The sequence below is a fragment of the Musca domestica genome, unplaced genomic scaffold (assembly GCF_030504385.1).
Source record: "Musca domestica strain aabys unplaced genomic scaffold, Musca_domestica.polishedcontigs.V.1.1 4, whole genome shotgun sequence".
NCBI classification, from domain to species: domain Eukaryota; kingdom Metazoa; phylum Arthropoda; class Insecta; order Diptera; family Muscidae; genus Musca; species Musca domestica.
The window spans coordinates 26,893,142-26,909,526 of NW_026712328.1; the positions used below are offsets into that span (position 1 = coordinate 26,893,142).

Consider the following 16,385-nt stretch of genomic DNA (forward strand, 5'->3'; position numbering starts at 1 on the left):
AATTATAATCGTAGCGTGTATGATTGAACTCTCCCATAAAAACTTTTAATTGTTATGTGGAGCTCTACTAACTTGGTAAAGTGGTGTAGGGTATCATAAAGTCGGCCCCGCCCGACTTTAAGACTTTCTTTACTGGTTTTTTAATAAATTTATAATTATTTTCTTGAGCTATATTAGAAAACAATGTTTCTAAAACGGTAATATCCCATATTACATGTAGTAATTTTTTTTGAAGTGAACAAGTCTTTTTCATTTCCAAATCATCTAACTTCATAGTTTCTTAATTAGTTTTTATATATTTGGTTAATGCTGTTAAGCATTTTTCTACTTCTCTTTACAACCACTATTTATTGGAGATTTGAAGAGAGCCAAAAAAAAACACGATGGACAAAAATTATTCGTCTATAGTCTCAGGCTACCCTATTCCTGGCCCCTGTGTCTGAGACATTATCCTCATCTTTGTTTTCTTATAATGCAACATTTACACACACACACACACATACACAAACTTGAGAAAAAATCTGTCTGTTAATTTTTTCTCGTAAATTTTCATTATGCTTTTTTAAGCTAAATGTTTTTTCTCTCTCTCTCTCTCTCTCTCGCTCATTCAGTCTCAACATAGTTACGGAAATCCCGACGGCAAAGTTTAGTTCAAAAAGAACTCCTTGTTTCACTATCCAATGAATGTTGGCTAGCTAGCTGGCTGGCTGGATAGATGGATGGACAGATGAATGAACGGTGAATGGTTTAAGCGAATGGACAAAATGCTGATGACGACGAAGAAGGTGCAAAAAATTCGGTTTGCGAAGGAGAAAAAAAAAAAAACACGAAAAATTGTGAAAAATTAAAATAAAAAAAACTGACAGCAGAGGAAAAAAGAAGGAATAATTTTGGCTAGAACTTTTGTTAGTTGATTTTTTTGCGTTTTGATAATGGTGCCGGGTAGTTTCGTTCTTCGCTGGAATGAAAATGGATTGTAAATTTTTTCTAATTGAAATTTGTTCAAGTTTTGTTTTTATTTTATTCCCATTTAATTTTTTCTGTTATTTTTGGCCTTCAGGTTTTTTTTTTTCTGGCTTCACCAGCTAGACTGCTAGACATTTTTGTGAATAAATGTGTTTTTCTTGCTGATTTTTCCAGCAGCAGGAAATGAAAAAATAGGGAAAAAATTGAAGAATGAAGAAGAAGAAAAGGGTTTGCATGGGGGGTTATAGCCAACAAAGTTTTGCATAATTTTCCCAGACATTTTAAAAAATCATTTAGCAATTGATTTACATTGAAAGATTGAATTTGTTACAAAAATATGTGCAGAGAATTTTATATTTTTTATTGCCATATTTATTTAAGTTTTTTTTTTTAATTAACGTAAAAAGTGTTAACGTAGATATCACCTAAGAAAAAATTTGGCAATTCTCAAAAACAATAAAATCCGTTAAAAATTCTGTTAAAAACTTAGAAACACCGAATGTAGCTGTTATATTAGGGTCTATACGACGACATGGACCTGTATAGGTAAATTTTGGCATAAGCCATTACAATACTCAAACTTAAAAAAAATCGGTGAATAATGTATCTAAAATCATCAATATAGGGATGTGCTATTATATGGGGGATATACCAAAATGTGGACCTGAACGGACAATTTTCTGCCTTAGGCTGCAGTATCCATTACGAACTTCAAATACCAAATCTGAAACAATTCCGGTGAATAATGTTGCTGAAATCATCAAAATACCGAATATCGCCCATGGCCTATTTTCAATACCAAAAGTCCTATCAATCTACTTCTATTCGTTGGGAAGCTAGAGTGATTTTCGCAGACGGACAGACAGATAGTGGACAGAAGGGCGGGCATCGCTAAATCGATATAGAATTTTATGCTGATCAAGAATATATATACTTTGTAGGGTCTAAAAATTTATATTTCGAGGTGTTACGAACGGAATGATAAACTTTATATACTATGGTGTAGGGTATAAAAAGGGGAAAATATAGCAATATCTGACAGAAATAATTACTGACAAGTTTAGTTCGGAGGCGCTTAAACCACGCCCATATGTCATTTTAAACTAACCGAAGTAATATAATTTTTTTTTGCCGAAATATCAACTATTATTTCGGTAGAATTGACCTTTTTGGTATACCGATCATCATATCTCGGCGAGCTGAGTCGATCTACCTGTCCACCATAATATATAAACAATTTCCAGACATCAAATATGGATCGATCACGCCGATTTTTGCATTATAGTCTAAGTTTAACTTAAAAAGACTCCTTGATGGTATATAAATTTAGGAAATGGACGAAAGAACCGATCAACAAAATGCACGGGATTAGAGTTTGGAACAGCAAAGAATCCTACCATTTTGGATTTTGATTGGATAGTATTACAGAGCTGAAATTAAACAAAATGTTCTGCAAAAATCCAAAATTAGCTTTCTATCTCGAATATTTTTAATGCTGAAGGTGACTGCCCAAGGTAATCAAGTGAAAAGAAAGTGACTGATTTATGATATCAAATAAGGCTTGCAATTGCATTTTTGCTGTTCCGAACTGCCACTAGAATGAGGATTGGTGAATTCTCAAAGGAATGTTTTCATGTTTTCGAACTGAATTTGCCATAATAAAATCTTCTTATTAGGTAAGTCAACTCGTTGCCCCCATATAACTGCAACGACAGATTTAAGGACTTCCGGTTGTATTAGTCACAATTTTAAACCGAATTTGCTGCAATTTTTCAGTATGTGTTCCCATTATGTAAGGAGTATCCTGGCATAGAAATTTTAATATAGATTTGAGTCCACATATTCAACTGTACCTCCATTTATTCGATATTTTGTTGATTTGTGTCACACTTTTCACCGAATATTTTTCAAATTTGGAATTTGAAATTCCTAATGAATACTGCAGCCGAAAATGTCTCATGCAGGTCCACGTCTTTGTATAGGCCCCAATATAAAGGTATCTCCCTATATTCGGTATTTTCATGATTTTAGCAGTATTTTTCAACGAATGTTTTTTTTGAAAATGTTAAAATTCCTTTCAACTGGTGGGGGGTATTCAAAGTGCGACCCGGTCGAACTTACTTCTTTTTTTAATAATTCGAGCAAACACTAATAAATGGTGTTTGTGACCACAATGTTCATCCCAGTGGCCTGAAATTTACGATTCGGGGCTCTTTTTAGATCAAAATGCGTCATCGACACCATGCAAAAATGGTTCAATATTCTGGTGTATTATTAAAGGCAAATTTGGTCCTTTAACACAAGAAACTTTAATGCTTTTCGGCAATATGTTGTCGCGCTAGACTACATTATTTCGAGAAGAACATTTAAATTCATCGCACGTTTTGAATGAAAATTTTCCCGTTTTAGTCCAGGTTTAAGTATAGTCTAGATATTCGGAATTTTGAATTTCTACTTTTTAAGACACTTTAATGCTTTTCGGCAATATGTTGTCGCGCTAGACTACATTATTTCGAGTAGAACATTTAAATTCATCGCACGTTTTGAATGAAAATTTTCCCGTCTTAGTCCAGGTTTAAGTATAGTCTAGATATTCGGTATTTTGAATTTCTAAATAAAAAATTGATGATCATTAGATAGGATTTTCCCTTAGAAATTGCTTCCATATACTTGGATCCACGATTTGTCTAGGGTATATAACAGTATCGGATTGAATATTCTGGAATAGCAATAGTTAGAATTCTTGCTCAAAATAAAGACATTTTCCTTCCGAATGAGTTGTAATTTGTAATTTATTCAAAATTCTTGGAGAGTTTTTGTAAAAGATTTCCAAAACGAAATCACGTTCTAATATAACGAATTTATGTCATTTTTTTATATTCTTAGTTCCAAAGACATATTAACATTGACAATTTAAAGCAGAGAAATAGGAGGGACAGATGGATCCTCTTTTATATGAATGAGTTTAGCCCGATTCCATTTTTAATTATATGAGACGGTGTTTTGAACAGTAATTCCACACTAAATTTAGAAAATATTTATAAAGCCGTTATATTTAGGAAATTTGAATATTATTAAATTGCGGGGTTATCCATTGGATTAAATAATAACTTTCATAATAAATAATAACATTCATTTCAATAATATTTGAACTATTTTGATGGTCTGGTTTAAGAGAGACGCAAGATTGATTTTTTTTTTTGTTTTTTTCTTTCACTGATTCATCATAAGGGGTAAAAGTACCCGAAAAAGGGATTGTTCACTAAATGCATTTTTATATCAATCAAATTTTTTTTTTAATATAAATATTTTTTAATTAATTGAAGATTTTTAAATTGTATGTTTTTATAGATTTTATAGCATATTATTTTTTTAATTTATATAAATGATTGTATTTCTCAAGTTTTATGTGTGTTTAAACATTTTTGTATTTTTTTAATTTTTTTGCATTTTTTTCAATTTTTTGAATACATTCTTTTGGATACACTCGGACGTTTTTTTTCACATCATGTATTTTTCAAGTATTTAGATTTTTTGTTTTACCCAGTTTGTCACTTTATATATAGGTACTTTGTAAATTTTCATTTTATTTTTTGTCACTTTAAAATTCGTTAGCATATGCCAAAGTAACCTTGATGTCACTTTTATGTTTTCATTTTTTTTAAATAACTTCCGCATTTTTTTTATTGCACACACCCACTAAATACAATTTATAACAAGACATGCATTTATTCACGCACAAAACTAATTTTAATTAAATATGGAATATTATTTCCAGAACTTGTTTTTAATATTTTTAATTAATATTTATTTTTTAATATTTTTATTTATACACTTTGTTATATATATATTTTTTTAAACTCAAAATTACATTACATTGAATAAATTTGAAAATGGAAAAAAAAATCCAGAAACACAAATAATTGAAAATTATAAAACACAACAATAAATATTACAACTATTATTGTTATTACAAAAAATTATTATCAAAAATAATAATAACAATAAAAAACTGAACGGTGTACAAAGAACGCATGCAGTTACAAGTCTTATTACAAGAACGCGCGTAATGTTGTTGGAGCGTATTTTAGCGGCGAGCAAGTGAGCGCGTAATGCAACGATTGCGAACTAAAATGAAAACGATGTAAAAAAGAATCATGGCAATAACGTTAAAACGCGTTAAATTTGACAAATAGCAAAAAAGAAGGCAGAAATGCACAGAGAAACAGAACACAGAACAGAACAGACTTCAGAACATGGACAGAACACAGACCAGAACAGAACAGAACAGCACACCACAAAAGAACCGACGACAACAGCGACAACGAAGAAAAGTAAAGCATGTAAGCGAAAATTTCACAAACATTCTCACTGCAGAAATCCAGCAACGACGGCGACAGCGACACAGCACCATCAGCGGACGAAATGCAAAAAACCCCAACCGGGAGATGTAAAAAAAAAAAACAGAAAAGAAAAACTACGACAACACAATGCAAAAAAAAAAAACAGCCAAGAGACAACAACAACATCATCGTCGAATACGCACACCGATACACTTGCGATTACGATTACATTATTGGTTATTAATAATATTAATATTAGTGGTGTTGTTGTTCTTATTGTAATTTTGTTAATTTTCCATTTTTTATTCACTAACACACATGCATTTGCTAAATTTCTAGAGAATTGGCTTTCTAGAAAAATTATTTTGAATTCTACTTTTTGGGGTCTGATCTCGTAAATAACGTGTCAAACTGTCCTTTTTTCTAAGAACTTTATTGATTAAATATTTTAATTAAAAATTAATCCCCCCCATCTGATTGCAGAGAACTAATATGAACAAAAACGGAACGTGTGGCCAGAGAGAAAGAGATTAATTGAACCATAATTGTTATTTTTATTTACTATTGGTAGACGCGATCGGACGCTACTCGGATCGACTCGGGCCGCGTCCGAAAATGCGTTCCGTTGCATATCGGATGCGTTGTGTTTATGCGACTAACGACGCCGAAGTCATTTGCAAAATTATATCACACACAGAACCCACAAACCAATATACGCGACGGCCAAACAACATATCGACACATACACACACACACACCTATACACGTAATACTCAAAGGCTTACTCACTCCACGGCTAGAACCAAAAACAACAACAACTATGGACACGGTGACGTATTAGCTTCACGTCCATACTTGCATATATAGATATCCATGAACGCAGCAGCGGCGATGGCGGCGTGCAACGCGCCAAAAGCCATGACCAACCTTTAACATAAAGTTCTATTCTATTCCGTTCTTAAAATCACCACTGCAACACACTCACACATCCGTACATAAACTTGCACCCATTTGTAAGCCACCTCAACGCCGACATCGTACATTTACGTTAAAAAAATGCATTTGTTTTTTGTTGCAACAGCGCTGCAGCTGCGCTGCAAATGCAGCGACGTCACAGTTCAGTTTACTGTGTTTTTTATGCAATTCTGTTGTCTCAGTTTCGCTAAAAAACACACAGAACACACACACTACACTCACAACGAGATAGTAGAGCGCGCCATTGAATACAACAACAGCAAACCATCATCACCCCATCATCAACAGGCAGGCATGCAACATTCTCAGTAATGCAATGGGCAAAATGAGAGCGAGAGCGTCAAGAACTAAACAACATTATCAACATTTCCTAGTTGAAAAGCTCAATGGATGGATGTTGGTGGTAGTGTAAGAGGAAATTCGGAGGACAACAATTACCACCACCACCAACAAACATGCACATGGACACATACACACAATACATAACCGTTCTACCTTCACAGTAGCACTCACGAAGAGAACACCACCAATACCATCTTAAGTTGAATAGTAAAATAATAAAAGAAACGAACCGACGAAAACAACTCAAATTACAACAAGTGAGCCAGTGAATCGAGTGCTTACGAAAAGAGAGAGAGAGAGAGAGAGAGATAAACCCCCCTTTCTAGTATTTAAGTTACTTTCATATTCTTAGAGAGATATAAAAACAGAAATACAACCACATGTAAATGTCACCGAAACATTGCATTAATAGACAACAAAGCCGGTAGATGGGTAGGCAAGCTATGTGGTTCTCCCTCTCATTATTTACGGACAACGTGGGCATATGTTTTGATTTCAATTCTAAATTTCAACAACAAACCATGCCAACCATGGTGAATATTACATTCAAACCATGTTGCAAGTCCCATTCGAACTTCGTTTGTTTGATGTAATGCGGCTGAGAGTTATAATAATAAACTCAAAATTGAGTCGTTTTTCAGTTGCTAAAACATCCACACAAACGTAAAAACAAAAAATATAAACATTCGTCGTATTCATGGCCACAGGTTGTTTCTTTGAAGTCGGTACGATGAGAAGATTTAGGAATTGATTTTCGAGAGTCTGAATATGAGGTAACTCGCGTACGGTAATGGAAAAGGGTGGCAGTGGATAAAAGCTATATTTTGGGGTTTATTATATACTATAATCACATGTATTTTGATAAATGCTTAATGTTCTCTCCTGCATTAATTCATAGAGTAATGTCGAAAATTTCAAATCTAGATCACATACTATGAAAGCAGGAGTACCACAAGGGTTAGTTCTTGGTCCACTCTCTTATACTCAAAGTTTGGCAGATATACCACATCCTGAAAATGGACAAGTACTTATAACTTTTGAAGAAGGCATCCTCATTGCGGACACATATCCTAGGATTAACATTTGCGAAAATTAAATTCAATGAGTATCTCGAAGTAATTCATAACCTAAGCTCAAATAGATGCAAAGCCATAATTATAAAAAGGAAAATGGAAAAATTATATAAATATTATGGGAAATTTAAAACCTTACTCGTTCGAATATTGAGTTCTGCTACTTTGATTTATTAATTTATTATACCCTCCACTGTAGTATGGAGGGTATATAAAGTTTGTCAGTTTGTCATTGTAACACCTCGAAATATACATTTTAGACCCCAAAAAGTATATATATTCTTGATCAGCATTAACTTATATGTCCATTTAGCAATGTCCGTCCGTCTATGGAAATCACTCTAGCTTCCGAAAGAATTGAAGTAAGTTGATAAAATGTTACTTAAATGTATATTATATCTGCAGGACTTTTGGTATTGAAAATAGGTCATGCAGGTCCGCGTCTTCGAATAGCCCCTATATAACGGTACCTCCCGATATTCGGTATTTTGATGATTTTAGCGACATTATTCACCGGAATTCTTTCAGACTTGTTATTTGAAGTTCGTAATGGATACTACAGCCTAAGACAGAAAATTATCTGTGCAGGTCTACGTGTTTGTATAGCCCCCCCCCCATTCAGTTCCTCCCGATATTCGGTATTTGGATGAGTTTAGCTACATTATTCACCGATTTTCTTTTTAAGTTTCGCATCTGAATATTGTAATGACTTATGACAGAAGTTACCTATGCAGGTCCATGTCGTCGTACAGACCCTAATAAAACAGCTACATTCTGTATTCTTAATATTTTAACTAAATTTTTAACGGATTTTACTGTTCTTGAGAATTGCCAAATTCGTTTCAAATGGTATTCAAAGTTCGGCCGGACCGAACTGACGGCTTTATTACTTTTTGTTATTATTTTATCTATATTAATAAAAGATTAATAGTTCGTCAACGCCCAGTCGAAACTGCTGCAGCTAGAATCTTGAAATATTGAGCGAGGGTCACCCTTGGTGCAAAGGTGTCAGACAAACGTGGGTATTTTGTAATTCGTACTAAAACGTTACGAAGAGTAATATCTTTCGAACGAATTGAGATAGAAGGCTAAAATTTTGCACACATGTTTATTTTTCCAGTTAAGATCGTAAATGGGTCATGTAGGTCCACGTTTTCAGATAGCCTCCATATTACGGTGATGATTTTAGCGACATTATTCACCGGAATTATTTCAAATTTGGTATTTGAAGTTCGAAGTGGATACTACAGGCAGAACATATCTGTGCAGGTCTACGTCTTCATATAGCACCCATATAACGGTACCTCCCGATATTCGGTATTTTGATGATTTCAGCGACATTATTCACCGGAATTGTTTCAAATTTGGTATTTGAAGTTCGAAATAGATTCTACAGCCTAATACAGAAAATTATCTGTGCAGGTCCACGTCTTCGTATAACCCCCATATATCAGTACCTCCCTATATTCGGTATTTTCACGATTTTAGGTACAATACTCTCCGAAATTGTTTGAGATGTCGTATTTGAAGTTCGCCTGTGACAGAAAATTGTCTATGCTGGTCCAGGTTTTCGCACAGCTCCGATATAACGGTACCTCCCTATATACGATATTTTGATGATTTTAGCTACATTATTCACCGTTTATTTGAAGTTTCGAATTCGAATATGGTAATGGCTTAAGACAAACAATGCCTATGTAGGTCCACATCGAATAGACCCCAATATAACGGCAACATTCGGTATTTTTAAAATTTTAAAAGCATTTTTTAAGGATTTTATTTTTTGAAAATTTTCAAATTCGTTCCAAATGGTGGAGGGTATTCAAAGTTCGGCCTGGCCGAACTTATTGCTTTTTAACTTGTTTGTTTTGTTATTTTGTTTCCATGAATTTGGTGTTCAACTAGGGATCTTCTGGGACTCCGGGTAACCTCCGCCAGCGGAGACTTGGGTTTTGCCAACGAACGTGATCTCTCTGTGCCGCCGGAATGACGCAGTTTGGAATGTGCCATTGCTTTGGTAATGCAAAGGGTATGTGGTTGTCAAAACTAGTAATGCTGAAAGTGTCACATAAGTCTACCAAATTTTTGCTGGGTATATTTATTTCAAAGATATACAGTGACTTTTCTCTGATGCATTAATTGGTCGCACTGTTTGCATGCTTGAGCTCTTATTAAGAGACAAATTGCTTTGTTCGACGAGAAACGAAATTCATCATTTAGATAATGAGAGAAATGTGTGTTAATGTCATTTGTATTGATGCAGGTTATAACAGATACCAATGTCCACCACAGTGACATTGTCCATATTATACTCATCTATGTCGCTCACACACACACACAATTCCCAAACTAAAAACAAATGTTATGAAATTAATAAAACGACTTAAGCACTGCTGTGTGTGTGTGTGTGAACCTCTTTCACCAAATGTAAAGAATTCTCTCACTAATACATTCCAGTTTGTTGTTAACTTTGAAGATACGAATGCAATAGCAAAGAACTCAATGTTATTCTTGAAGGTATTACAAATAATAAAAAGCTAAGAAAAAACTGAAGAATTCCCCTTTTTTGTTATGAGTTCTCATAGACATTCACAACTATTTCAGATGACAGTTGAAGGGAGAAACAGTGACTCAATATACAACGGAAGAGAGAATCGATTGGAAACCTCCCCAAAAACCACTTTTTGTTCCATACCTTTGGCTAGGAATCAACTCAAGTACATTTTTAATTCTACACACGTGCAATATTTTCATGTTTTTAACATTTTTTGTTAATTCGGGAGCGCTGTTAGTCAGAGCTGTATCTTCTTCTTGTTTTCCGTTTTTAGTTTTTTTTTTTGCATTTCGTACTTTTCCAGTTGAATAGAGAGCGTACACTCTTGTCTACATACCAATGTGCGTTATCTCCTGTTATGTAATTTACAATTCCCTTGGTCGTCCGTTATATACCGCCCTCACCAATAATTGTATAGATAAATCAACGCCAATTTGCCAATTTTATAATTGCAAGAAAAATTAATATATTCTTATATGTTATCTGGTAAGATTTATATGTACAGTAGAGATGAATTAGTGAGGAAGTTATAAGAAACAGATTTTTTTTTTAATTTATGCTACATTTAACATTACCAGTTATGACAATAATATACCCTCTGTATTACCAGAAATCTAGAAAAAATGACAGCAAAATGTCTTTTTATTAGGGGAAAGTACAAAAACATCTCAAAAAAAAGAAAAAAAAAGAAAATAATAATAATAATAAAAATAATAATAATAATAATAATAATAATAATAATAATAATAATAATAATAATAATAATAATAATAATAATAATAATAATAATAATAATAATAATAATAATAATAATAATAATAATAATAATAATAATAATAATAATAATAATAATAATAATAATAATAATAATAATAATAATAATAATAATAATTATAATAATAATAATAATAATAATAATAATAATAATAATAATAATAATAATAATAATAATAATAATAATAATAATAATAATAATAATAATAATAATAATAATAATAATAATAATAATAGTAGTAATAATAATAATAATAATAATAATAATAATAATAATAATAATAATAATAATAATAATAATAAATAAAAGGAAAGCAAGTAAAGAAGCAGCTAAGTTCAGCTTGGCCGAAATGGAAGGAACTTGAAGAATTTCAAAAAAATTCCGAAAACTACCACTTAAATGAAAACCGTTATATGGGGACTATACAAAGACGTGGACCTGCTTACGATTTTTTTTGTCATAGGCCCTAGTAGCCATTACGAACTTCAAATACGAAATTTGAAACAGTTCCAGTGAATGATGTCGCTAAAATTATTAAAATATCAAAAATCTGGAGGTACGTTATATGGGGGGTATACGAAGACGTGAACCTGCATACAAAAAGTTTTTGTCATAGGCTGTAGTACCCATTACAAAATTTTAAAAATGAAATTTGAAATAATTCCGATAAATAATGTCGCTAAAATCATGATAATACCGGATTTTGGAAGGTACCATTATATGGGGGCTATTCGAAAACCTGGACCTACCTGGCCTATTTACGAACTTAACCTGGTCTATTACGAATATTTCGTGGAGTTACAAACGCAATGACAAAGCTAATATACCCTCCACATAGTGGTGGAGACAGACAGATAGACATCGTCTTAGAATTTTACCCTGATCCAGAATATATACCTTGTAGGGTCTATTATGAATATTTCGTGGAGTTACAAACGGAATGACAAAGCTAATATATAAAAACGGTAAAGAAAGGCCAAAAGTCGGGCAGTGCCGACTATATGATAACCTACACCACTATGCGTATTTAGTAGAGCTCCCGCAACTAAAAAGTTTATATATTGAGAATTAATGTAAAGTAGATCATATTAACCCTATATGAATGTATATCATGGCTAGATTAAAAACGAATAAAGATGGCAAGCTAAAATTTTGCAAAGATCAGTCTTTGTCTGCCTGCATGCTAAGTTCCGGTCCACGATATCGTATAGCACCCATATATCTGTACCCCCGATATTCGGTGTTTTGATTATTGTAGCCAAATTTTTCAATGAAATTGTCTGAAAATCATAAAAGGAGTTTCTTCTGAGTGCTTTACTCCCTGGAAGAGTGTTGTCCACGATAAGGGTACCTCCCTATATCGGTATTTAGATGATTTTTAGCTACATTTTACAATGAAATTGTCTAAAAATCTTCTAGTATTGATTTTATTTCTAAGCAATTTATACCCTGTAAGAGAAATGTCTATATCGGTCCACAATATAGTATAGCCCACATACAACGGTTCCCCCCGATATTTGATTTTATAATGATTTTAGGGATATTATTCAAATTTCGTATTTAGAGTTTGTAATGCGAACTACAGTATATGACAGAAAATTGTCAATGCAGTTCCACGTCTTCGAATAGGCCCCATACATTAGTACCTCCCTATCTTCGGTATTTTGATGATTTTAGCTACATTATTCACCGGATTTTTTAATGGCTTTTGACAAAGCTTGCCTATGCTGGTCCAGGTCTTCCTAACGACCCCAATTTAAAGGCTATATTCGACATTTTTAAGATTTTAAAATAATTTTTAACGGATTTTATTTATTTATTATTTTTTTTTTGGAAATTTCTAAATTCGTTCCAAAACGTGGAGGATATTCAAAATTCGGCTCGGCGGATATTCAAAGTTCCGAACTTTCTGTTTTTTTACCGTTTAAATATAAGCCTTCTCGCCATATACCCTATAGGACTGTTATTTAGTACGAGAGGTACAAAGGACTCCGTCAAATTCGGTAGAAATCGATTCAGAGTAGTATATGCCTCCCATATTTTATACCAAATTATAACTGATCTAAATCCATAATATTTATCGGTCCACTTATTCTGGTGTATCTACCACCAGGGTCAACATTTTGATTAACATTTGTTCGCCAAAAAAATGTAAAATAAGTGTTCAAATGTCTTTAAACTTTTTCTGCCACATCGGAAATGGATAATACTACAGTGGTACCTTCCTCACAAAGTTTTGGAATAATCATAACACAAATCAGAAAATATTTAAATAGGTGGACATAGGCTGAGAGCCTACAGGGTGAGATAAAAAACTGCAACAAAGTCAAACGCCATAATTTTTACATTTTTTTTAAATTTTATTGAATGAAAGAAAAAAATGTCGGAAATAGCATGAAATTTTAGAATAAGTTTATATTTGTACGAATTGGTCACCTTTGGTACGAATTATGGCCCTCAAACGGCCAATGAAACCGTCACACGCTGCCGGAATGTTGCTCTGCGGTAATTTGGCGAAGCGCTTGCTTGAGGTGATCGAAACTTTGGTATTTTTTAGTACCAAACTTGCTTTCCAATATACTCCACAAACAATAGTACAACTCCACACACAATAGTCCAACGGATTGGTATCCGGAGATTTTGATGGTCATTGTGCGCTGGAAATGATGCGAGGAACCTCATTTTGTAACCGTTCTTGTGTGGCGTGGGCTGAGTGCGACGGTGCTGAGTCCTGTTGGAATGTCCAAGTTTTGCGGCCAAAATGTTTGCGTACCCGAGGCTTTAATACACACAATAGTCCCTACTCCACACACAATAGACTAAAGGATTGGTATACGGAGATTTTGATGGGCATTGTGCGCTGGAAATGAAGCGAGGAACCTCATTTTGTAACCGTTCTTGTGTGGCGTGTGCTGAGTGCGACGGTGCTGTGTCCTGTTGGAACGTTCAAGGCCTGCGGCCAAAATGTTTGCGTGCCCGAGGCTTTAATACACCTTCCAGGATATTTTCGTGAGAATGCTCGGCATTAATTCTGATGCCACTGTCGATTAAAACGAGCGGAGAGCGACCATCGGCTGTTATGGCGGCCCACACTATCACTATGGCCGGCGCTTGATTTCTGGTGGCCAACCGAAGGTGCACATTTTCAGCTGACCTCTTCGGCAAGTAAACACGATCATTTTGTTTGTTTACAAACTGCTGGACAACAAATGTTTTCTCATCGGAGAAAACCAAATTCGGCAGTTCACCACTTTCGGCCAAGCGAAGCAACTCTTTAGCTCTTTTGAGTCTATTTTCTTTCTGTTGTGGTGTAAGTTCTAGCACTTTTTGGAATTTCAATGGCCTCATTTTTCAATATTTGCCGAATGGAATATTACGATATGTTGAGCTCATTTTTCGCAATTTTTCGGCCACTGCCACGCTGGTTTCAATCAAGTCGCTTCTTTACTTTTCGCATCAATTCTGCTGATATTGCTGTTTTTTTCGTTCACTTCCTTGACGTCGGGCTACGCTACCAGTATCACGACAACGAGCGATGATATGAGATACAAAAGATTAATTAACATTTAAATGCTGGAGTGCTCTAGGCATAGCCACTTGTGGTTTTCCAGCCAAATATAAAGATAATACCCTCCACCTTGGAAAGGAGGGTATATTAACTTTTTCATTCTGTTTGTAACATCCTTAAATATTCGTCGTAGACCCCATAAAGTATATACATTCATAATCAGCATAAAATTCTAAGTCGATTTAACGATGTCCGTCTGTCTGTCTGTCCGTCTGTCTGTCTGTTGAAATCACGATACAGCCCACAATATTTGACATAGAGCGCTAAAATTTAGCAGAGCAATTTGTATTTTGTCTAGGATAGTTGGTATTGAAAATGAGATATATCGGTATATGTTTTGGTATAGCCCCCATATATCGGTACCTCCCGATATTCGGTATTTTGATTATTTATGCCACATTTTTTCACGGATTTGTCTAAAAATTGGTATTTGTTGGTCATAATGGATTCCAGCTCCGATGGCGAAACATTGCATGTATGGATCCATGATTTGGTATAGCCCCCATATAACGGTACCTCACAATATTCGGTATTTTGATGGTTTTTGCCACATTTTTTCACTGATTTGTCTAAAATTTGGTATTTGTGGGTCATAATGGGTTCTAGTTCGTGTGGCAAAACATTGTATGTATAGGTCTACGTTTTGATTAGTCCCCATATAACGGTACCTCCAGATATTCGGCATTTTGATTATTTTTGCCACATTTTTTCACGGATTTGTCTAAAAAATGGTATTTGTTGGTCATTATCGGTTCCAGCTCCGGTGGCGAAACATTGTATGTATAGGTCCACGTTTTGGTATAGTCCCCATATAACGGTACCTCCCAATATTCGGTATTTTGATGATTTTTGACACATTTTTTTACGAATTTCTCAGAAAATTGGTAGTTGTAGGTCATAATGGATCCCAGTTCGTGTGGCGGATCATTGTAATTATAGCTTCACGTTTTGGTATAGTCCCTATGTACGGTACCTCCCGATAATCGGTATTTTGATGATTTTTCCACATTTTTTCACGGATTTGTCTGAAAATTGGTATTTGTAGGTCATAATAGGTTCTATCTCCTTTGGCGAAACATAGCCCCCAAATAACGGCACCTCCCGATATTCGGTATGTTGATGATTTTTGGCACATTTTTCCATGAATAGGTCTAAATTGCTTTATGTTGGCCATAATGGGCTCTAATGTTTTCTTTACCCTAAGGTGGAGGGTATTAAAAGTTTGGCCCGGCCGAACTTAAGTTTTTTTTTAATTGTTCATCTTACCCTGTATATCGTCAAACGTAACTTATATATTCTAACTTATTTTGAGTAGTTTTCAGACTTTTTGGGATATGCGCATTATGCGTCGGAAAAGTATGTCATATACTTCACTGTTTCTGACAGACTATTCTATGATATAAAATCTAAAATCTGGCAACGTTGTTGATTCTACGAAACTTAATTGTTCTTCTTTTCGATCAAATGAAAAATAAACGAATTCCTTAAACTATTCGTTGACCGTGCAGCGATATCATTTCCCCTGAGTTTGAGAATTTTTGTAGCTTCATACGCATGTGATGCATACACACACATACGTACACACACATATGCATTTGCCTGTTTGACTATTTCGAGGGCTTTTTTCGCGTTATTATTTTATAACGAATGCACAGTGTTTACGACGGACAATGTCGAGCAAAAAGTTGTAATTTAGATTTTTACCATTTTCATCGTTAGTAATTTATGTGAAGATGGTTTTTTTTGCCATGCTTTTGAGTCTTAAGTTGTCGTTGTCGCCGTCTTTCTC

The 16,385-nt window shown here is 34.1% G+C and overlaps 1 protein-coding gene across 11 annotated transcripts in view; it reads right to left on the reverse strand.

Annotated features, from left to right (window-relative positions):
- Positions 1–16,385, reverse strand: part of LOC101898716 (mushroom body large-type Kenyon cell-specific protein 1) — a 387,162-nt gene that overhangs the window by 181,319 nt on the left and 189,458 nt on the right. The window contains exon 1 of one of the 11 annotated variants that reach the window (XM_059126944.1): positions 5,872–6,669. The exons of 1 other annotated variant lie outside the window; for it this stretch is intronic. The gene's annotated coding sequence lies outside the window, so the exon portion shown is untranslated. Of the gene's footprint in view, positions 1–4,837; positions 5,388–5,871; positions 6,670–16,385 lie in introns of those variants that run through there. 9 more of the 11 variants (XM_059126948.1, XM_059126949.1, XM_059126950.1 and 6 more) reach the window with 9 other exon arrangements.